This window comes from Solea senegalensis, linkage group LG5, assembly GCF_019176455.1.
Source record: "Solea senegalensis isolate Sse05_10M linkage group LG5, IFAPA_SoseM_1, whole genome shotgun sequence".
In the NCBI taxonomy this organism is placed as follows: domain Eukaryota; kingdom Metazoa; phylum Chordata; class Actinopteri; order Pleuronectiformes; family Soleidae; genus Solea; species Solea senegalensis.
The window spans coordinates 8,554,972-8,579,740 of NC_058025.1; the positions used below are offsets into that span (position 1 = coordinate 8,554,972).

Sequence of the window (24,769 nt, forward strand, 5' to 3'; positions counted from 1 at the left end):
AAAATGGTAATGCTGAGAAAACAGCAGTCTGTCTACTCCAACTTAACATGCAACAGCTCTGGGGGACTGTCAGGAAAGGCCTGGGGGACTGAGCGGTGTCTGGATGTATGTGTAGCTGTGTGCCGAACTGTATGGTTGTGTGTGAATGTTGTGTGTGTGCAAGAGCAAACACGATGGTTCGGGAGGGGGAGACTGCCAACCGTACATCAGGACTAGTGACGGCACTAATCAATCTCCCTCCAGGCCATAAATCTCTAGCTCTACACTCCCCCTTTTCCACCTTCACTCAGGAAAAGGGAGGCAGTTGCTGCTAGTTTCCTCTCAAAAAAAGAAGAAATTATATATATATATGTATATATATATATCTATATATATATATATATATATATATATATATATATATATATATATATATATATATATATATATATATATATATATATGAACCTTCAGCAATCGAGGAGCTTGCAGGGTATCATTCATCAGCAAGATACCAATGTCACACAGCACAATGATGACTGATTACAAAGTCTTCTACTTGGATTATGTGCCAAATGAGAAAAGCCAAAGCAAAACCATTTAGGTCCAGACCATAAAGTGCTTTTATATGATAAGGATCAAGATTCACTCGTCCATAGTTCACTTAGGGGCTGCCGTTTGGTTTCCTGGAACATGTGCTCTTACCGTGTTACACTGTACAGTAAGATAATAGAGCGGAGCAGCCCTCCCACACCTCAAAGCAACTCTAATCTGGACTCTTATGTGTCTGAGCCTCTTGTCCAAGAAATGCATCGATGGAAAAACACTATTACTTCCATCTGGGCCTCCTCCCATATTAAAACAAAGAACAGAAGCGAATATTTCATCTATGCCGTCAGCGCCAGCGTCTCCTGCCACGATGCGTGGCAGATTATTGAAAAATGATTTCTAACGCGCCTGTCACAGGCTTGTCCCCTGTTATTTATTTTCTCAGTGAATCACTAAATGAACATTTAGCCACCTGCCATCAGTCCATTACTTAGCTTTATAGATTATCATTTTAATATGAAAGAAAGCAATTACAATGATTACAACATAAATTAATGTCAGTGCATGACGCACCGGGTCCTGTTCTTAACTCATTGAGAGACTGAAGCAACAATATAGATCATGAGTGGTAAAACATCAAAACAACAACCTTTGCAAATGAGATAAATGTTCTTGTAGGATTTACCAAGGTGGAAACTTGATGTTGAACTATGATGACATGACTTAAAAGTCAGTTTCAGAAAAGATTTTTATTTGATATATTATATTTAGTGTCATATTCTACTGCACCTTATTTATGTTTTATAGTTGATTTTTTCTGTCTATCTATCTATCTATCTATCTATCTATCGATCTATCTATCTATCGATCTGTCTATCTATCCATCATCTATCTATCTATCTATCTATCTATCTATCTATCTATCTATCTATCCATCCATTATCCATCCATCCATCCATCCATCCATCTTCACATCCTGTAAATCCAAACTCACTTTTCATGTCACAGGTGCATTTGTGAACATTTTCATAAGACCAGAGAGCCTGTGCATGTTTTTAATTTACTGTTTCACAAATATGCTTCCATCCACCCCAACACACACACACACACACACAGATAAAGTAAAAGCTGATTAAAAAAACACGGATTTAAAAATGAAAAAAAGAAAGCATAATAAACCATCTTGCTGCCTGTAATTAAGGTTAAATGATTTTTTTTCTTGTCTGAGCAGTTGAAGATTTGAAGCAAGCATTTCAGAAAAATGCATCATTCCAACAAAGAATTTCTTCTTTTATACATAAAAAAAAACTGTTTAATAAAGCATTTTTTCCCAAGACATTAAATGTGACCTCAGACCCTGAGGCTTGTACAAAACACTTAACACTCAAATCCCAACATGTATTTTTAAAAAAGAAAAAAAAAAAAACCTGTCAGGCACGGCACAAAACAACACCTTTAACACAAACCTGATGATTTGAAAAAACTGTTGATAATAAATAGTCAAAAAACCTACTAAAAATAAAGTAAATACAAATTCCAGACTAAGACTTCGCAGTTAATAGCCAGTTTTTTGTTAGCTCTCCCTTATCCACACAAACGCACACATACATACACTCACATTGCAGATGGAAGAGAGAGGCCACTCTATTTCTCACCAGGTGCTCGAGCGAAAAAGGTCGCTCGCGGTGCCATTTCCTCTCACACACAGGCAGGCCTGGCCCAAACACACTGGCACTTTGAGCTCATTACTGGCTATTCACATAATCCTTTCTCTGTGTCCTCTCTGCGAGGATACTAATTTCACAACAAGTCCATCCTCACGGCCCATTTGTTAAAAGATAGTGGTTGAAAGAGAGAAAAGGGACACATGGTGCAGATTGAGACTAAAAGCTAGTCTTAAGCGGGCATACCTCTGCAGTTTCCCCCATCTTTGAAATGAAAGACAATCGTGTAACTACCCTCCATTTTTATCCATTTGCTGCTCACCAAATGTATTCTGAGGCATTATACTTCACTGAGAGAGACCTGCTTTTTTCAATTCAATTTCAGGAACCAATTTTCTCCTATTATTGCCTTTAAGAGCGAGGCAGAGGGAGCAAGTCTTTGACTTGTTTGCCGTGTTCCCCCTTTTCCCCCTCATCGCCTCCTATTAGGTTATTGTTCTACTTAGCAGATGTCTCTCAATGGCAGGAAATTATCTCCAAACCAAAACCCTGTGACCCATCATCCAGCTGCCCTAAAACAGCCCGTCAAGCCCAGGTCAATGCCCGAGAAGGTGCTGCAGAATGTGAGTGAGGACACACACACACACACACCTTATTAAGGACACCATAATGCATTATCCTCACCAAAACCCAATTCTAAACCTAACCATAAAACCAGGTCTTAACCCTGAAAAAGCACTTAAAATTAATGTATGGTTTTTTTTGGACCTCACATATAAATACAAGTACACACACACACACACACACACATACACGTGTAGAAAAAAATCATTTGAAGAAAAAACACCTGCACTCCACTCACTCATCAAATCCACTCACAGGTCTCCTATTACACCAGTGCGGGATATCTCAAAAGCCAGGATGGCTATCGGTTCTTTCTGCAAATGCTGCTGCAGGGTTTGCAACGGGGGCGGGAGATCAGTCCCATGAGATGAGGGAATAAGGCAGAATCAAGAGGCGGTGGGCTTGGCAGAGGGCTGTTTCTTAGTTAAAAGGTTCTTAAACTTCAGGGGAGATCAGAAGAGAAGCTCCCCGTGCCCACAGCTGCCTGCTCAGATAAGCATCCTGCCAAGTGTGCAGTGTAACAGGGTGGTCAAGGGTGAATGAGCAGAGTGCATGTGTGTTTTGAGCTATACTGTATGTACGTGGTAGAGCCGAAAGAGAGCCGAATATTTGAAACACGGTACATTTGCAGCGCAGGCAATATCAACAATAGTCACGTGACGGTCAGATTTAAAGTTATTTTGACTCATTCATTCATCAGGTAGTTCCTGCGTTCAAACTAAATCATGCCAATTTCATTTCCATTTCATTTAAATTTTAACTGGGTTTTGTGAGAGAAAGAGGATTTGGGGTCGAGAGACACAAATGTAGCATTTCTGACAGTAATAAAAGTAAAAAAAGAGTGAACCTCACTACTCAGCCTGAAAACGATGCTCGACTTTTTATTAACTGTAGGCTGGGTGCTTTAGTTGCTTAGTGATCAAGTATTTTAGTTGCCTAACCCTTACACCTGAACTATTTTTGCAGCAATTTTTTACCAGATAAACAAGTTCCACTCAAGCGTTGCCCTCGTGCAGTAGTGCCATCATTTAAAAAACCTGCTAAGATGTGAAATAAATGTCATAAATCTTTTCTACCTCATCCAGAGGAGGTTTAAGGCTACATCAGAAACGACTCGGGTTATTACCAGACGAGTGTTTCGTGTTAACCCCATTATGGTTTCATTTCCTGGAAAAAACCTCTGGAAATCTTTGGGATAGTACGGGCAGCAGGCATGAAAATGGAGTAGTGTGGATGTGGCCCATCTGTCTCCAGTGAAACTCTTCCTCGCCGTGTAGGATCAGCCATGGACCGGGAGCCTGGCAGACTGCCTCGACAATGAGCAGGGGTGGGGCTACAGTCTAATTGAATGGTGACCCTACTGTCTCACTGTGGGACACCCCATGCAGTGCTTTTAACAAGCTGCTGTGTCTCCCCTCTTAATAAGCCCAAACAAGTTAATCCAATCGACACACTCAAACCCTTTCTTTTTCTTTAACAAGGCACTGCCTCTACCCCCTTAATCCCCGGCTCCCCCTTTTCCGTCACCATACCGTCGCATGAATGGAGGGAGAGTGAAAAGCTCCATTAGGAAGGACTGGCTGTAAACCCCCTCGGCTCGGCACTTTCAACACACCCACACTAAATAATTTGCACTCATACTGTATATTCAAAACACACACACACACACACACACACACCCCCAAACGCTCAATATAAGACTGGTCTCTTTGGACATGACACACAATGAAAGGGTTATGTTTGCCATCCCTGATTCACACACACACTAACAAAACAACACACAAACAAAAATTCTGAGGGGACGTTTGCTGACAGGCACGCACACTGGGACATAAAAAAGGCATTGTTAATAAACCCACCCAGCTCCACAAACAAGAGCCACTGATTCCCTAACAATACAAGCCCCTGGATGCACTCACCCACCAGCTCGGCACAACCTCGCACCAGCACAATAAATAACCTGCACAACAAAAGGCCATTGTGTGTAAAAGCCTACAGTTTAGGCATTATTGCCATGATATACAGTGCCGGAGCAACATATTGGCAGCTGAGTCTTATATATACGATGTTATTGGGGTTTATATGCAGCCTTGTGCGCCGTATGCAGTCATATTTATAAGAGGTTTCTGTGCAGATGAAAGGCATCTTGGCAAAAAACACTCAGCTGTTAGCTTTCCATATTCCAGTCAGCTTCAATATCTTCACCCATGGGATGAAGGGTGAGGAATGTCTGGCGGTCCAATGGAAACGAGTCGTCTGTCATATCTAATCAAAACACGCCTGCCTAGACTAATGTCAACCCCGTAATAGCAATAAAGACTAATTGACTTCACAGCCAACTGCTGCATCTTTGTGCAGGGCTAGGTTTCATCAATAGTAACTACTAGGCTCAAAAAGCATTATTGCTATGTGGCAACCACACTCAAAACACACAGCAAATATGAAATTTAGATATAGATTTATACTGAGGCTGTGAGTTTGAACCTATAACCAGACGCAGATTGGATGGATGTGTTGCAAACGCTGGAAGTGACAAATGTCGACGGTCCTATGAATAATAGAGGCTATTATGTTGTATTAAAGCATATGTTTTCAGCCATCACACAGGATGCACTCTCACGATGAATTGTGGACGAGCCGGTGTTGGCCGTCACTTAACACAGAAAATTATTAGCGTGAGAGTTTTGTTTTATACGAGCCTGCGTGTGGTTGACACGTGATAATATATGTGGACATTTACAGGTTCATATTTTAAGATTCAACAATAATAATTTTACATACGACACAGTGTACAAAACACACAACTCAAGCACAAATGTTTTATGGCATCTTAAGATGGAGCGAGCTCTGGGTCTGGGTTTGTTTCCTACATTACAGCTCACATTGTTCAGTACCTTGGATTCCTGACATACTCTGCTCCCTGGTATGAAAAAGAAAAAAATATCAGAAAACATTGTTGTGGGCTTGTTCCTCTACAACAGGAAACAATTTGCTGCTCACTGCAATCCTTGGAAGCAACCAAAGTGACCAATTTTCCTGAGGTCCCAGCTACAGAAGTCTCAGTGTGCTGCTCTTTTTTACACCTGCAATAAAAGTGAGTAGTGCACAGAGACAACAGCAAAGCTCAAGCCTCATCAGCTAAACCTGGACATGAGTCAGTCCACTGAAACCTAGACAAGTATTTTGCAAATGTTCTTTAAATAAAGAGTAATATGAACTGGGTGGAAATGTGTGTTATATGGACGTATGAGAAGTCAAAGCATATAAAAGCCGATTAATCCGCAGATAAGCCCCACCCTCATTTCTACAAAAAAAACATCAGAAATGAATAAATGTCACTCAATGTTGAGGTAATCCAAGAAAATCTGCAATAGATTTAAAAAAAGAGGATATTTCCTTACCTCTCCAATGACATAAAGTTGACCTTATTAGAATTGCATCTATTACCACAAGGTGGCAGCAGCATCGAATACTTGATAAGTGGACTGCATGTGTTTTTGAATGAGAAATTAAATTTACGAGGTTCAGTGAATGCATCTCTAGACTGAACACAATGTGGACGTTTATAACTGGGTCAATAAAGCCATTGTCCTATAGTTTAGTGATAGCCGTGCTAATAGCCAGTAGCAACCATGGCTTTGGAACTATGGTGAGCAGTGATCTGTCCATCGGTCACCGCCGGAGCCAGGGTTGATGATGGGATGGAAAATATCCCGAGCTGTTTAATTGGTCTGACAATAGCAATCTGTCAGGGCTATTTAAACAAGAATGACCACATTTAATTAAAACCAACATTAAACATATTTATCTTTCAACAGGGAAAAATATAATTAGTCCTAAAATGACCAAAATTCAAGTGAATGTAAAAGAGAATTACACCAAACTAATTACAGAAGCCCTGACAGAAAAATTGGTGTATTGTGTGCACTAATCACCAGCCTAAAACCCATATCATGTTTGTGTCCCCAAGCTGCAGAGTCCCCTCACTTAAATATGCCCATTTTCAGCACAGTACAACCACAGTCTTTGTGCTCCTGCTGATGGCAGCCACTGACTTTGAGCAATGAGTGCTTGGCTGAAGACTGTCAGACAAACCACAGGGGAAACGCATCCTCTCCACCTCTTATTGCCACAACCTTTGTTGTATTGTTTTGCACCGTTGTAGCGTCAGTTGTCATCCATTACCGCTTTCACGCAGAAACCCTGCGAACGCTGTGACATGCTGAACAGATGTGAAGGGCAGCCGCGGAGTTCATCACAGATGTTGATCATAGATACACAACCGCGTTAAAAACGAAATTTCACCCTGAAAAAAAATAAAAAATAAATATCAAACTGATTCTTTGTGAGATTTTTGCAGCAGATGCTGCCTCACCAGGCAGGACTTAAGAACATAAATCACCCAACGCTCCACACTAACTTCAGCCAAATGTGAAAAATGAGCTGCGCTTTGTTGGTTTTCATGCTAGGATTTATATTTTCCTCAGTAAACCTTATTACACACCATTTGTTAAAGCATTGTTGATATTGCAAAATGTCTTATCCCAATCTGACACAATTCTTTATTGTTCTAGACAGGTCCATTCATAGCTTAACACAACAACAATAAAACAAGGGCTCTCCCCCCCCCTACCCATCCTATGGTGGCTCACTTGAATATTCAAACAGTGTTCATTGTCTTTTTGTGTTTTGTTCATTGTTTGTTGTGCTGTCATTCCTCAGCTTGGCTCCTGAACTTCAAAGAGAAGGCTTATGTCAATTTATGATGAAATGGAGTGAGCAGGCGAGAGGGGAAAAAAGGGAAAGAGTGGAGCAGAGAAAACCTTCACGCTAAATGGCCCTGCCTCAAAATGTATGCTTATTAATGGGCGTTCAATAAATCAATGGAATATAATTAAATTCAAACAATGTGATTTCTTTTCTCACTTGCTGAAACCTGACTCCGAGCATGGCTCTCTGCAGGGCCTAAGGTGACCCCAATTCCCATGGTCCAAAGGACAACTCTGCCGCCTTTCACTGGAGGGTGTCACGGATCCAATAGTCAGTCATGCATAACATTAGTGTGTCGTGAAGCCCACAAGGCAATCAAACGGTGCACTGCCGAAATGTTGACACTGATCTCATTTGATATATTTGAAGTGAGACAAAGCCATTTTTGCTCTGCTGGATATTAAGAACTAGAAAAGACGGAATGACACAGCAGCTCAAAGCTAAGCTAACTGGGAAGGGAGCAGACATTTTTCACTGCATATTTTCCTCCTCGCTGCAGTTTCCGTCGCCGAGGCTCAGCAGTCTTTCCTTTGACTCCATAATGTGTGCTATCCAGCTGTTGTCATCCCGCTCGCTCTTGAAGCTGGCCTACACCGTGCCAGCACAGGGAATCCAGTTGGACATAGTGGGAGGTGAGGCTTCGCTTGGTAATCACCTGCTGGCTAAAAGCACAGATGGCACAGACACCGGCAAGATGTTTGAGCAGCAGCATTTGGAGAAGTCTTCCTGACAGGCTGACAGACAAAACACAGGAACCCGAGAAAACCCACAGCAAGCGCGGGGATTACCGCATGCAGATTGGATGCAGAAACCTGGCAACCTGTGAGTGAGCGAGCTGCCTGAAGTGCACAGAGTTAACGCATTGATCTCTTGCGTTAGCAGGCAAGGCCTCGGGTGTCACTCAGTGATTGGTGAAAGTGAAAAGTGGGCAGGCCGTAATGATTTAAAATAATAGACGCTTTCCATGACAAAGGCGACCTGATAAAGCTTCCTGTTATCAGCAAGTTTGTCCAGCCAAGGAGAGAATTAAGAAGCGAGGTCATCATGGAGATAACGGCATATGTGGAGCCTGATTATCTCTTCCCTCCCAAGGATTTTTGATACCTGCTCAGTGCTCCTGTGATTTATTTAGTAGAACAAAGACTTGCGCTCTGTTTCAGGTTTCAGGACTACACTTCAAGGAGAACGCGGCGGGTGTACACCTGTTAAGATTTATTTTCGAGCCGCCATGACTTTAAATCTTCCGACACCCTGGAGACAGCCACTTTTGAGGTTCCACCGGGATTAGTGCGAGATATATGCTGATATACAGTATATGTACGCAACGCTTTGAGTGGATATGCAACCGTCACTGAAATCAGGTGCATAGCCCGTTAGATTTTTCTCCCTAAGCTCTTGTTGGACGAATATCATTTAGTTTATCAATGTTGCTAGCAGATATTATTTTATGTTAGTCGAGGCTCCTGGCACTTCAAACATATCAGTGCAAAATGCCCCCGGAGACATCCGTCTTCGTGAAGACTCCCCAGCAGATGAGCTCCTTCTGCTCCGTGTGTTACTGCTCCATGCCTTGGTTTGTCCTTCACAAGAGACAGGTAATACTGCCAAGACCCAGTAATTAGTGCAGATGGAGACTGTAATACTCTCTTCCCCTCCCTGCAGAAATGCCAAGAGAGGCAATCTATAAATTCCTGCATATTAATGCAATTTAAAACCATTCTAGACACCTTGCTGTAGGCAGGTGATAAAAAGGTGAAAGGCACACAGCTGCTGATATGTCAGTGACATCAGTTCTGTCTCAGCAAGTTACTCATGTGACACCTGCACGCAGACACGCACACACACACACAAGCCAAAATAACTTGATAATCCATCGCCTTTTCCAGAAAACGCTTTCCAAATCCTCAACTGGGCCTCCATCAATAATTAAATGGTAATCTAAAAACCCATTTTAGTTGGGTCATCTTTCTGCACCATTGTCCCTGCTTCTCTGCGTCCTCCATCTATTTTTTCCTCATTCTGTAAGATCTAGTTAGAGATTCCATTAGCATGAGAAAGCAGGCTGGTAATTGTCTTCACCCTCCTGAGTGATCCCTGGATAGAGGATTAGGCAGAAAGAAAGCCCCGTTTCAACTCCAAGCACAGATGTTTATACCCACAGCTACCCACTCCAGATTAGATTAGACTACGGGGGGATAAAACTCACTGAATACTCACCGACCACGAGTGACATTAAATTTGTGTGTGGACTAATGCTGAAGGTTGAGATCAATACACTTTTGTTCACCTCTTACCACCGACTGTTACCCCGCGCTTTCCTTTTTCTAAACATTTTTGTTTAAATCTAGTAATATGCTTATTTTGTTGAATTAGGGATTGGAGGAAGGCGGCTTAAGGTTTTACTCTTACTCTCTCTCTCGCTCCCTCCTCTTCCTGTCTGATATACACAGAGTATTTAGAGCTGATCTACGTAAATCATCCCCTGGGCCACCGTGTCCGTCACTAATCTTCATGCCACCACCCCTCATAAGGAGGTGTCACATTTCTGGCACTCCTCCACGGGATAAGCACTCCAAACACCACAGCTTCTCCTCTTGACCTATCCACGATGGTGATCGATTAAGCTCATTGGATTTATTCCATTAAACAAGCAACCACAACTCCAAAAAAGCAAGGAAACTTCCTCCAAGGCAGAACTTGAAATCCATATAAGCTGCATTTTCTCTCTCTCTCTCTCTTACAGCACATGAACAACCACATTTCCTGCCCAGAAGCTGTTTAGGTAACTGAATCACTTCAGTTACCTATCTGTAATTATTGAGGAGAATTGAAGTGGAGACAACAGAGAGAAATCCAACTGCTATCTGCACTCAAACTTCAAACCTGTGATGCAGAAAAACAGTTTTGCTCTCTCCTCTGCCTGTGTCGGATGAAGCAAGGAACTAAATGACTAAAGAGTTTTCAAGTTACTTAAGTGCAAATGTTGTGTTTGCAAAAAAAACCCACGACCACATATTGTAGAGAGTCAGACTTCTTTACTCAGCTTTTCACCTGTTCAGGAAGCTCCATGGGGTAAACCAAGAAGCACTGAGGCCAGTAAGAGGTCTGCTTCTCGCTCGCTGCCTAAGCCATTAAGTTACAACACTGCAGGCTTCCTGTTTTCATGCTTGAACACCTTCTACATGCTTTCAGCAAGGACAAGACTAAACAATCTCAAGTGAAACACCGGGGAGCAGAAACCCAAGAGGACAGGGAGTAATGCAATGCCGGGATGCTTTAAACCACAACAAATCACATGTCACTTTGAATCCCATTTGAGAAAGTTAAAACGGGAAATCTAAAACCGGTTTCAAGTCACACGAAAAAGGAAGATCTCTCCCTTTCTCCCCTGACTGGACTCCTCCTGTTAGTGATCACAGTGGTCATCGAGCTCTGCCACAGCTCTGAGGGACTCCTGCTCTATGGTAATCATATCCTATTTGAATAATGAGGCAATACCACCACTCCCTCTGCCCATTCCCCCAGCATCCTTGACTGGAGTCTTTGATAGACACTAATTCTAGCTCCATCTATAAAGCTCCTCTCATGCATTTTTAATAGAATCTATTACTTTAGGATTAAATTATAAAAGACTGTCCCTCTTAAATTTTTAATAGTTTGCATAATTGGTATCAGGGCCTGAATGCGAATCATAAAAACCCAGTTTGTACTGGACTGAGCTGCGGAATAAGCAAGGCATAACTGCACATGATAGCGGCACAAAAAGTACATTATCCCAGATAGGCACACGTCTGCGTGTGTGTGTGTGTGTGTGTGTGTGAGAGAGAGAGCGAGAGTGGCCATTACAGCCTCGTGTCCATTACTGTGGAGAATTAGGGGACATGAACTCAGCTCTTTGAATGAAGGGGACAATAAGGTCAGGGACCATGCGAGCTGCTTTTGACTGCTGTGCTCCTGAAGGAGCCCTGAGGCAGGAGGGAGTCACCTGATGGAAACAGGAGACACGAACCAGGTGTCCACACACACCTGCTGCCACTGATGTCACAACACTCGCCCGGGAAAACAGCAAAAAGTACTTAGCAGGTTTACAGCCTCCCTTTGTCCCCACGGCAGCTGATAACTGTGTTCAGTCAGCTTCAATGGAAATGTTTTTCCCTGCCTGTGTTCCTAGTTGCAGGCAGATCAGCCATGAGTTAAATGTCATCTGCACTCTCCCTCACTGTGCGTCTCCCGCTCAGGCAGAGCAGCACAGGAGAGCAAATGTGTCTGAGGCATCTCCAGTAAACTAGAACCCCCTTAGAAATCTATGCACGTCACCATCCCCCAAATTAGCACCGCAGGGACACCCCCCCCCCTCCCCTCACCACCAAACCCACCACCCCCCCGCGCCTGCTGGCGGCGGCTCTTTGGCATTTCTGTGCTGGGGGAAAATATTTCACACTGTATGAATTATTAAGTGTGGGGCCAGTGCTAAGCAGTGTGGAGATAGACCAGTTATTCACAGCTCTATTGGGACGGATGCGTTGGGAACCCGGGCGGCTCGCCTATCAGATCGTTTGTCATGAGCGATAGACAATTTACAATGAGAGAATTTTTCAATTTATTCATTCTGCTGTCACTGCAGTTTTCTACCTTCAGTCATTCCACTCAACACCCGCTCCTCCTTTAACTCTGTCGCCTCTGGTGAGGGGGCGCCACGCCTGCACCAACCCACCTGCTTTTCTGTCTGATACTGTTGCTCACTCACTTGTTTTTTTTTGTTTTTTTTTTCACACTGAAGAAAAAGGTGGAGGAGAAATAATATGTGTAAAAGACACAAGGAAGGCAACACTGCTACTTTGCTTATAACACATGAAAACGAGTGCGTACGGCCTTATCCAACTTTGCCAATGAGATCTTTTCACCAAGTTTTCCATAAACGCGAAATGTCTCCATCCACACGAAAAGTATACATTACTATGCATACAGTCACAGCGTCACGGAGACAGAAGGAAGGAAGCCAGGGCGACTAAGGAAAGAAAGAAAAGTTATTATAGACGACGAAGATAGCGACAGTCCAACGTAGCTTATTGGTTGTGTACATGAAAATGCAAGGATGGCATTTTCAGATTTTCCTACACTGGGACCTGTTTTTCAAAAAATAACACTTCAGTGCTCCCAAAACACCAGTTCAGTGTGGATATAAAGCCAATACGATATGAAGAAAAAAACAGCTTTAGCAGATTCTCCTGAACTTGTTTTCGTGTGTACGGCCGCTTAGTTGGGGACATCATTTCACAGCTCATGGGTTTGGGCCCCCGCAGTGAAGCGGGCTCTGTGACTGTGGCCCCGTGATATAGGAAAGGAACAGGAAATGATGGGATGAGGGTGTTTGGGGAAGAGTATGATGAGCTCCAAACAAAAGACCTGAATCAAACAGCAGCTGGCTATTTGATACCGTCAAAAGAAAGTTCACGCTTGGGGAGAGAGACGAGCCGCTTTTTAGAGATTAAACATAAGAAATATTGGGATGTTTGGAATTTTACTCAGGAGAAAGACCAGAAAAAGATTATTCTGTGGAATGAGGAAATGAATTCTGCTTAGTATCACCAAAGAGAAAATTCCTATGTGACGATGCCATGCAGACAGAAGAACGCTTCATCATTTATTACTGAAGGTGAACCATAAGTTTAAAAACAGCCATAGATTCAATTTTAGTTCACAAATACTTTCAACTTAAGAGGTCGAACCACAGAACAGACCAGCCTCAAAAACCCAAAGCTCCCTGCCACCATTTTAAGAGACTGGAACACAGATAATGTCAAAAGAGTCTTTTCTTCTTCCCTCGGCCTCTTTTCTTGCCAAATAGAAATGACACCAGCAGCTTTGTTGGTCTAAATGCTCACTGTGATCAGTTTGACCTGTAAATTTGTGTTTCGCTCTCCGCGGTGTCCTTTGAAAGCGCGATGCAGAGTGATTGCACTGAATAGGCCTTGATGTGAAAGGCAGCGATGTTAGATAAATGTCCTCACAGCCAAGGCCTCTGCCCTCTGCCTGATGAAGCATTCTTATACTTCAATCCTCACACCCCCTTCATACGCACGCACACATGCATGCACATACACACAGATACAAACACACACAGATGGAAACACAGACCCACAGTGCCAACAATCCCTCTAAGGGCAGCATTTGTTTGGGGACAAGGTGACCCTGTTGCCTAGGGGCCTGTGAACAGGCACAATGAAAGCCTCTCATCCTGCACAAACCCAGCCGGCTGTGCTGGGCTGATGACGGGTGGAGGGGAGAAGGGTGGGTTGTGTGGGGCAATCGCAACACCCTGCTACCGCAGTTTGAAAACCCTATTCAGGAAGCGCCCCCCTCAAGATGGCTCCTTTCACACCCCGCACAGACGGCGCAAAATCCCCGCTTGTAACCCAGAGTCACGCAGTCAACAGATGGAGCCGCCATTGAGTGAAGGATCACGCCGTCAGGGGCGGCTCCCCATCCATCCCCGCTGGAAACAATGGGGCAGCAGGTCAAGAGTGCTGTCTCTCAGAGGAGGGGGTCAGGGAGGCGGGACATGCTTTGACACAGTCGAGCTATGCGAGCACTTTGAAACTGCAGGCGCTGAGAGAACTGAGGGGGCCCGCGGCGAGTCGCAGGCCACACTCAGGTGAAGTGTGCGAATCCACGACAGCAGAATTTTGTCTTTAACCAGCAATGAAGTACAAAAGGGCCTCCCTGTGCTCACGATACACATGTTTAACACGACCGTCCTCTACAGAAACTCACTCAAACTGCACAAAAAGCAAACACAAGGCTGTTGCTGATTAAAAAATAAATAAATAAATAAAAGCACCACATTGAAATTATACACAAAGAAAACCTTTACACCTGCAAAACAATTGCGGGGCCCCAAGGACATTTCTTTTTCATAACACTGAAGTGGATACATTGAAAACTATTACAAAACTCAGTGACAATTCTTTGTAGTTATTAAAGCACATCATTTCAAAGAGAACGTCTCCCATCGACATTTTCATATTGCTCAGACTCTCAATTTTGTCCCAGCAGCGTCATGTGGACAAAAGTGCCACAAAGAACCGTGTTAAAGAAAAAGCCTTATATTGTTCTGGTCCCTTTTACGAGAAAGTGTCTCAATTTCTATGAACCAGCAGCCGTGACGTCCGATGTCAGGTGGCGTCATGATTCTGAGCTGGTTTTAATGTTCGGAAAAAAGACTCGAAGAAGGGAAGGTATGCAATAATCCCTTAACCTTTATCTTTATACGACGATGAAAAGCCAGATACTGCCGCCACATGTTCGCCCGCCCTTCAAAAGTTTGGTTTATGGGGAGATTTTTCACAGAGAAAAGCATCCGTTACAAAACAGAAGGTGTCAAGAGCATTGCAGCAATTCTACATTAACAAATACTTGACAAGACAGTACAAAGACTCAAAAGAAGTCTTTTTACCACTTAGGATATCTTCCTAAATCACATCCGATTAAAGGCAAAAGCCAAGTCCATGAAATCAGAGATCAGAAAGCCTTTTCATGATAAAAGCCCATTTTTACTGAGTTGTTAGAAACACATTTGTGCAAGGACAGTTATTCTATTCATGTTTGTGTCTTCTTAAAATAATCAAAAAAACACAGAATACGCCTTGAGTGTGGCACAGCGCAAGAGGACGCACTGAGGCTACGTCTAAAAACCAGTGTTTTCAGATCAAACAGCCTGCGTCCAAACAACACTTTCAGCTCCGTATCGGACGTAATTCTACATCCACACTAACGCAACTAACTATTGTGTACACAAACGTTAATGAAGCTTTTGGTTCACAGTTGATAGTCAAGTTGTGTCGCATGAGAACCCATCAGGATGTAAATATGGGTCACTGCGTCATTGCTTCCAACGTTTTTCCATGTCTTAAACACAGCCCTCACGTTTTTTAAACATTTTAAGGGCTCTAACGTCACGTTTGTGTGGAAAGCAGGAGTAATCTCCACAACAGCTAAAGCACAGCAGATTTCTAATGTTGGTTTTTGCATAGGCTCAGGCTCTCCTGCAACAATGAGACGGATTCAGGTCCAATTGCCCTCCGTTCCCTGTTCAGTGTGGTCTCCCATAGCCCTCTTACTTTTCTGCAAACAACACTGCTGGGCTGCAGCCCTTATTTAAAAGATTAATAGGATCCTGTCTTGGCAGAGAAGCAGTCCGCGGGGTTTCTGCGGCCCCCATTATAAAAAAGATCCTGCTATCTTGCTGTTAAGAAAAACCCTCGTTATGCCACCTTTGCTTATTTACACTGAACTAAACGAGCCCACATAAAGCCTTCCCCCATGTGTGATTTCACATCGCTCGCCCGCGTTCCAAACTGAGGGGCATGACGTGTAACACAACAGAGTCGCCGTCCCTTGTACGCAGACATGGATCCAGCTCGTTGACTACCTTACTGCTGGCATGGAGGTAGAACAACAATCATTCCCATTCCCTGTTGTGCCCTTTATATAAAAACGGCAAAGTGGAAGAAAGGTACGACGTTCCAAAGAAGAAACGAGAGGGTGCGCTCACAGAGCAAAGAGGAGAGACCATTGTCACGGTTACTCACTGCTGCAGCGCCACTGAGATAGCGATGGCTTTCAAGTCCAGCTGTCAATCAAAGCAACAAAACATCAATGGGGTAAATGTGAGGATAAAACGATAAGTTTTGAGTGGGCGACTTTCCTGTCATCAGGACACAGGCTGCTTGAGTGTAACTTAGTGTTGGCGGAGAGATTTCCCCGCAGCCATATGGAATTTGGATTTGCCTCGATTTGCTGGCTGAACCCCTCAATCATGACAGCATGTGTAATCACCAAATGTCTTCCTCTCAAACCCTGTTACAATTGGCAGCACAGTGCTGTCACAGGAGATGGGGGGAACAAAAAACGGAGAGCTGACTAAAAGACAAGCTTTAAGTGACACTTAATTTGAAATACCCAGACATTCTCTCGGCTCCAGTAAACAGGATCCATCAAACTTTGCCCAGAGCCTGTATGACTCTGCAGCTGTCTGTGGGGAGCAGAACAGTATGCCTGAGAAGCCCCTTTAGTTATTAGGAGGACTGATGAAGAAATCAACTCCTTTAATAGTTCCTAAAAGCATCGCAGAAGAGCCACAGGAATGATTATAACACGTTTAAAGAGCAAATTTAAACACTCAAAAGCCCTCACACTCAAAGATTAAAAAAAAAAAGGCATGACAGAAGCTAATGACAGCCCCAGAGCAGAGACTGCAAAAGTAAAAAAAACAACAACAGTGAGGTGGTGGAAAAGTACAAAAAAACAAAACCTTATGAACAGCTGCTTTCTCTCCTCTTCCTTTTGCTCATCCCAGGAGAGAGTCCCATGCGATCTCTCTGATCCTAGTTTGTGGCTGACGGAGGGGACCGCAGCTCTGCTCATCTCCCCACTGCATGGCTCTGCCTCACTGTACTCCACTGCCAGGAGGAAAAGATGGTGGGGAGGGATGGAGGGGGGAGGCTACATCAAGGAGAGACTCTCCCAGTGGGTTCTCGTCAGTTCCAGGCCATTGCACCTTGCTCGCTGGGATTTTGTTTACACACAGGCACACATCCATACAGAGGCAGATGGCTATTAATGGATACGATGATGTGTGTTTTTTTTGCATCCGGTCTCTCTCTCTTTGTGTTCTTGTTTTTTTTGTGATAATAAGAATCACTTACAGTAACACATCGCTCTAAGTCGGCGACAAAGCGGAACAGCCCCGGTGCCTCGCTGAGCTTATTTATGTGGCGCGGGAGCAGATAACGTTCAATCAGAGCCCAGCGATATGGTTGATGTGGTCAGTGATAACGTGCAGCCAAAAGGCCCGACACACTTCCGTCTCTGCTCCGCTCGTCTTCGGGGACGAGCGGAGGATGGCAGGCTGCCCCGGTGCGTTCAGTCTCTGCAGATGTTGCCTTGGAGAGCGGCTGACTGGCTGACTGCGGTGACAGCTGGACAGCTGTTCCTATAGATGCAGCCACAGAAGCATGCCATGAAGATGAGAGTGTGGGGGTGTGTGTGTGTGTGTGTGGGGGTTTAATGCTGTATGTTTAGTTTATCTGTATGAAGTTCCCAGGACGTGCAAAGCTGTCACTTTTAGCAGTGGTGCATGAGCCCGGATAAGGAAAGACGGCATCAAAGAGGATATGGAGAGAGAGCACGGATGGGTAAATAAAATATAGTGCATTATTTAAAGACACTTCAATACCAAAACAGATTTTTTTATTATGATTTTTTTTGTAATTTGTCACTCCAAATCTCCAGAGTTTAATGTAATACCAACTGGATTACTACTGGCAGGAATCAAGGCCTTTTATTTGATCAGTGAGCTCTGTGAGTGGCCATGACTTTTTCAAAATCAGCAAAACAAATAAAAGTTTAATGTGAACTTCACAGGGAATTTCAAGTTAATATTTTACCTCTTGGTAAAATAAGAGAGGAGGGGGCTGTGTTTCTTTTTTTTTTTTCAAAGCAGAGAGAATAATTGGCTGAACATTAAAACCACTGTGGACTTGTGCCAACATCAGCGATGCGCTGGTGATGGAAGGCAGTTAAAAGTGGGGCCGTGTTCTGATATCATTCTTTTATTCTGCCACTTAGAAACACAGTTGCCTAAAATTATAGGCACCGGGAGGAGAAACCGTGTGATTAAACGCAAACCCATATATTACCACCCTAACTCAGGGCTGAGATTTGAGGAAAAACAAACAGTTGAAAAAAGGAATTTATATGTTGGTAAACACTCAGTAGTATTAAATGTTTTCACCTGCTGAATAAACATGCAGCAAATCATGAGTTAAACAGCTTGGATTGACGCCAGTCACTTCTGCCAAAACGTTCATTTTTCCTAAGCGAGACGGGTGATTCATTATGCCACAAAAGGTCAGCAATTTGTTCAACTCAATAAAAATGTTAATAAAACTAAGAGCTCACAAAATCAAGCACTCAAAGGCTCCGGTCACAGAAAATAAAAATGTTCAGTGGATGCCAAGTGTCTGAGTACAATGTTACCACTGCACTGCTGCACTCTTGTACAATCCTTGACCACCGGCCGAGGTCAAAGGTTGTACAGCAGCAGCCATCGAGCAGGAAATATAGCTGTGGCCTAATCGTAATCCCGGTCAGACTCCCACCGACTGCTCAACGCAAAGCACATGCTCACAAACACACACACACACACACACACACACACATGCATAGTGCTGTAACCTTCCAACAACCAGGAGTTTACACCCCCACACCAAAATCTCATACCCTCTACCCACTCTGCTTAATAAATGAAAAGACCCATTAGGCAGATTTCAAAAGCTGGCAGTGGGCTTATAATTACATACAAAATCTTTTAGAGGAAAAAAAAAAGTGATTACTCTGGATGCAAGTCTGGAAATAGGTGGGGGTGGGTTATTGCTAAGCAACCAGTCATTATCCTCCAGACTGGAGCACAGTGACCGGCCATCCGTCTAACTCCGGTGGCTCGCCTGGCTCCTGTGCAGAGCGCCCCTCCACCTCCCCTCCCCTCCTTTCCTTCGCCACTCTCCCTCTCGCTTGCTCTTCTTTCTCCCTCTCTTTCTGCCGTCTCCCCGTCCAAATACAAACAGAGATAAAGAACGCTGCAATCGCTCTTGACACACAAATAGGTTAACACAATAAAGCCGGCTTTGCCTGGCTCACTCGAGGGAGGAAAGCAATTCCAGCAGCAGGCAGGAGGTAATAAAACAGGGCTGGGAGTGTGTGTGTGTGTGTGTGTGTGTGTGTGCGCCCGTACATGTCCTCATGTCAGTATGCCTATGTTTTTGTATGTGAGTGAAGGCAGGCACATAGAAGCTCTTTGGCCTCGGGCCCTAATATCCCACAGATTTCCAACCTTTTCTCAACACAAATAATAAGAGGGTAGAAAATGACGGAAATTCCAGGGCAACTCTTCCTCCAAGATTAAGGGAAATGGTGGCTTTATATTAACAACACAGCTGACCTGACACTCACGCACTAACACGTAAACATCTCCCTATGTGCCGGCTCTCTTGTAAACGCTCTCTGGCGCGGTTAAAAACAATCAACAAGTAAATTTAATGAGTTCCGTCTGCGCGAGTCTCGGGCTCACTCTCCCTGATGCAGCTGCCAGTCGGCGGCAATAAATAATAAAAAAAAATCCTCCGAGTTTTATTAAATTGTGTCGCATTCACGCTGAACTCAGGAAAATGGCCAAGTGGCCTCTGCAATTACAATCGAGACCAGACAACGTTATTCTCTCCAGTCGGTGGAAATGTCATTACCTTACAACAACAGCAGCAGCCGCCTTAGAATTAGGTAATAGTCCCTTTTTGTTAAAGTCGCAAACCGTCTGTGGGAGGCGTGGCCCACCGTAAGTGTTCCATCCATTTGCAACGGCGTGTAGCAGACGCTGGTCAGTGTAACGTGCACTCAGTGATATGGAGGAGCTGAATGGAGGAAAACAGGAGTCAATAGCTAATTCCTGGATTGACTGTGGTGTAATCAAATGCACTGAACCTTGATACAGCCGCGCAGCTATAGCAAATCTCTCCTCAGGCTGTTATAGACCGATGACGTGGGTCACACATGGCCCCATCTCTCACATGTCAATAAATAGAGTTAGCACATACTCCCGTGATAAGGCTGAACTTTGAAGAAACCCCAATTAAAGCTTCTGGGAAAGTTCCACGTGCTCAGGTCATGCGGGACAGCCATTTGTAAGTGTCAATCAACTCCCCCTGCTTTTACCCGCTGTTCCTTCAACCAGGTAATCAAAAAGCACAGATGTAAAGTGGTGGCCATTGTCAACAGGGAATAAATTACCAAAGCATGAAGAGAAAACATCTTATCTGTCTGATGTATTTCCTGCTTCTGCGGAAAGCTACAAAGCCCGAGGGAGAACAGTCAACCAAAATGCAGGGGAGATGGAGATTAGGATGATGTGCAGTTCCTTGTTCCATTAAAGTTTGATCTTCCTCAATAACCGAGGAAAATCAGATATCTCCCATTCAAGATTAAAGTGCACCAGCATAGAGGGGGAGATTAATCAGAGGCCCGCACGAGATAAAAACAGCCTCGCTTCTGGCATGGAAAACAGTGGCAATAAAGAGTTCAGCTGATAATGTGAAACATGGTGAAGCACAATAGCAAATCAAACGGCACGTATGGGCGTCCAAAACAAATCAAAGCACAGACTAGACTTTACAGTGGCTGGAGAAGTACAGCAGAGGCTGATCTGATAGTAACCAGGGCCTTCGTTTTATAACTGGCTGAGGTTGAAGAGGACACGCTAAGGATTTTCCCATGTTGCTCACTGTCGCCAGGCTCTCGTTCCCTCTCCTCCTCCTCTTCTTGAGATCAATGGCGCTGGGGTGATTTCACAGCAGCCTGCACTGTCACCCAGAACAAATCAATGTGACCATGAGGAAGGCAAGAGCGGCATTGTTTTTAAGGGGAGCAAATTTGCTGTTGGAGAGCTTGTCAGATTTGCTTTATTCTGTTTCTTCCACCAAGAACACTCTGGAAGGAGCATGCCTCGGCTTCTCTTTTTTTTTTTTTTGACTTGGATTATGGAGCAAACCGTAAACTACGCAGCACTCAAGCTCTCCATATACCAAAGTACTCATTCACCACATATAAACGGCACAGTTTCTACTGAGCAGCTTCAAACGGACCAGGCGCGTCAACCTTTCCAAATTAAAGGCTATACATTAACCTCAAGGCCTGGCGAGACGTGACTTCCATGCAACCTGACAGAGGGTGAAAGGGGAGACGAGGGTGGACCGTGGCTGTCAATCATGCACTAAGTCACTGCAGATAACCCTGATGAGGAGCTGCCAACGTCTGGCATCACAGTGGTCAGGTAAGAGGAAATCATTCGTGGATTAAGTCCTGCAACCCAGTACCAGTCAACACTGCTGTATCCTCGCAATAACACAGCAGCCGTCTCCTTTTTTTGAGTGAAGCTGCTTCACATCAAACAAAATGTGCTTAAGAGCATGTTTATAGAATAATATATACTACACTGGCTGCGGATTTTAAATTTCCATACAATTACTGTCAGAATAAATCCATTTTTCGTTCGTGGTATGACAGAACGCAACTAGAATCTCATTTATACATAAGATGTATACACCTAATGAAAATTGCAGAAGGTCAACAGCTTCTTTTTTCTTTTTATTCCTCACCCAGTACATCGCTAACAAACTAGTCACACCTGATGTTGTGTCTGCACAGATTCGTGAATGAGTATTTGATGCTGAAGTGAAGACATCGCCAGCAGAGCTGCTCCGCTGACATTAAAGAGTACAGTTTATAAGACTGAGGGTCCACGAATGTGTGCTAAGACAGATCAAAGTGTACGCAATGCATTAAGCATGTGCCGCGACCTGCAAGCACACTCAGAAAACACTTCCCCGCTGACCCTGCATGTTCACTGAATGTTGAATCTCATTAACATCATCACAACATCTGTCACTTCCACACACCGACTGGCTGAAGGGTGCGTTTGTTTTCCCCACAATAACGCACGCTCGTGTGTGTGTATAGTCTAGTGCTTGTTGTCTTATGATGCCTTTTTCATGCTCCGTCTTCTAGATCCGAGACGATGACGCGTGAGACAGGCCTTGCAGCGCGGGGACAGCAGAGTTTATATTAAAATCATGTTGTAATGCAACGTACAAGAAAGGCGGTGTCATTTTTGTTTGCCTGCACGTTGAAAATTGTTAACACGAGGACAGTGAAGAGACTTTTTCCCTCGCATCAAGCTCCTAATGAGCTGCGGGGTCGACACTCGTGTTCCTTGAAGTGTCCAGTGGAATCTCCACATACAAAGCTTTGTGCGCTCATATCAGCAAATCCAGAGGGAGGAAACTGTCTTTTATTCTCATTGTCAGTCCTTTACATGTACACTCAATAGTTCTATAAATGGAGACTGTGAAGAGTGAATCTGAATGTTTTTGATTAACACGTTCAAATAACACAGTCTGCACAAGAATGGACACGCACAGTTGAGACACTTTAGGGGACGGCAGATCTTAAGCGACACATAGGCTGCACACAACTACACACACACACACACACACGTGTATCTGCTATTTTAGTCATCTTAAGTGCCAAAATGAGTTTTGCTGCCTCTGGGAAGGTGTTGAGACAATCAAGCCATGCAGGGATTAAAAAAGATTAATACACAGAGCAGGAAATTAAACTTCAGTGACTTTAACAATATTCATGAGTGGGGCGCCCCTTATTCACTGGGAGCAGGCACTTTAATAAGCAAAGATTACAGTAAGGAGCCCAAAAGCTATCAATCAATCAAAGTGATATGCAATTTGAGTTGCAAATTGATAAAATGCCACAATTCTCTAAGGGTATTACTTTCATTAACACAATGCTAAAATGTGTTCCTCTCTCTCTCTGTAAGTCTTGGCAGCCTCAGTCTGGATTTTACTTTCATTTACTTTTTTACTTTTCATTTCAGTTTTCTTGCTTTTATATTTATCAAATATTTAAGGTTAACTGAGGCATTGGCACAAGCCTGGGACACGGCTGCCAGCAGGTGCACAGAGGAAAAGAGATTTTAGCTACTTAACGAAACGCTCACCAAATAAAAATGTATGTCGTCTTCAATCTACGATATCTGAAGAATGTTTTCTCTTAAATGTGTCTCCCACACCTAACTCCATAGAGAAAACCAGCGATTTTACGTCACAGCACACAGGAGTTGATCCACTGCAGCCTCTATCATAAATGTGTCATTCTGATATACCTAAGTGACACTTTCCAAACATGGCAGCAGTGGACCAGCAGCTCCTGTGTCCCCACTGATTTTAGGAGTGGGCAGTTTACAAACTTCAGGTTCCAGCTGGAGAAGGCCGTCGAACGATGCCATAAAACAGGGTATTAAGATATTGTAGACTTAAGTAGGTTAAGCAGCAGAGTATATAAGGTGAGCCTTTAAATAAGTGGCTAAAATCTGTTTTTCCTTTGCATCCCTGTCATGTTTTCAGTGAGAGTTTGCATCTGTGTGCTGGACTGGGTCCGTCTGAGATGACAGCACACTAACCAAAGTCAGTGCTCTGTAAAAACCTGCAGCAGAAACCTCATACAATCACAATTAACTGTCCTTTTAGGACCATACTGTGGACTTTGGTTTTTGTTACTTAGTCGACAGCAACAGAAAGAGAAATTGGTTAAGTTTTAAGCAGCCTGCAGCGGGACACGTCAAGTTCCAGTCTTACAAGAAAAAATAAAGATCTAACAGCTCGCCAGGAAAGAAAAAAAAAAAGACAAAACAAGCGCTTCAAACTCTGAAAAGGTAATTCAGTGACCTAGATATTAAAGCTTTACTGCCATTCCATTCTCCCCTGCCTTGTCCAACCATCATGTTGAGTTAAGGCAAGCATTATGCTGGGGAGACTATTTGTTTAGGTGAGGAGCAGCCGCAGAGCTAATATGAGCACAATTTGCTCAGCAGGTCATAGGCGCAGAGTGGAGGAAGTAAATGAGGCAGTTCTGCCCCCTCGGGTGCAGCCCCTGCCTCATACATCACTGGATGTTTTATTCAATACAGCCAGGAAGGCTCTATGGCAGGTGCCCTGACTGTGGGGGCGCCTGCCCTGCTGCAGGGGCCCGAATTACATTCAGTGAGCAGCAGGAGAAAGAGGAGAAAGAGGACTGGAGCTGGTGAGGAAGATCAATTTTGAGGATACTTAATGATAAAACATTCGGTGTGTAACTTCTTTTTCCACCCCTGCACAGTCAGCATGAAACCCAGGCTCATTTGGGTACAATGTCAGCAAGGAGGCAGAGAGCACTGCAAAGCAGGAGGGTTCAAAGTTCACCAAGTGAACAGACGTGGATGTGCACAGACAGACTGCAGGTGGTGCTCAAGCACCTGCCCTTTTGCTCTCTGAGCAGGTAAAAAGCAAAAAGATATTTAACGATATTTAAATAGGCTGTGTGAATGATTTAAATGAGAAGAAACTGAGAATGAGACACTGAGAGTGAGAGAGTTTAGAAATGTTCTGCTTCACCGATAATGACAGAAAGTTTCATTCCTGTAAGTCGGCTACCTGTGTTGCACCCTCTTTTCTAATGTTATATTGCTTTGCGTCGCTCCATAGCAGCAGTTCTTATTTAACAATGAAACAACAAACCAAAAC

General features: G+C 43.8%; 1 protein-coding gene across 2 annotated transcripts in view; it reads right to left on the bottom strand.

The window, feature by feature from the left end:
- fam222a (family with sequence similarity 222 member A) overlaps positions 1–24,769 on the bottom strand; it is a 46,112-nt gene that overhangs the window by 19,516 nt on the left and 1,827 nt on the right. The window contains exon 1 of one of the 2 annotated variants that reach the window (XM_044026612.1): positions 19,889–19,907. The exons of the other annotated variant lie outside the window; for it this stretch is intronic. The gene's annotated coding sequence lies outside the window, so the exon portion shown is untranslated. Of the gene's footprint in view, positions 1–19,888; positions 19,908–24,769 lie in introns of those variants that run through there. 2 annotated transcript variants of the gene reach the window in all.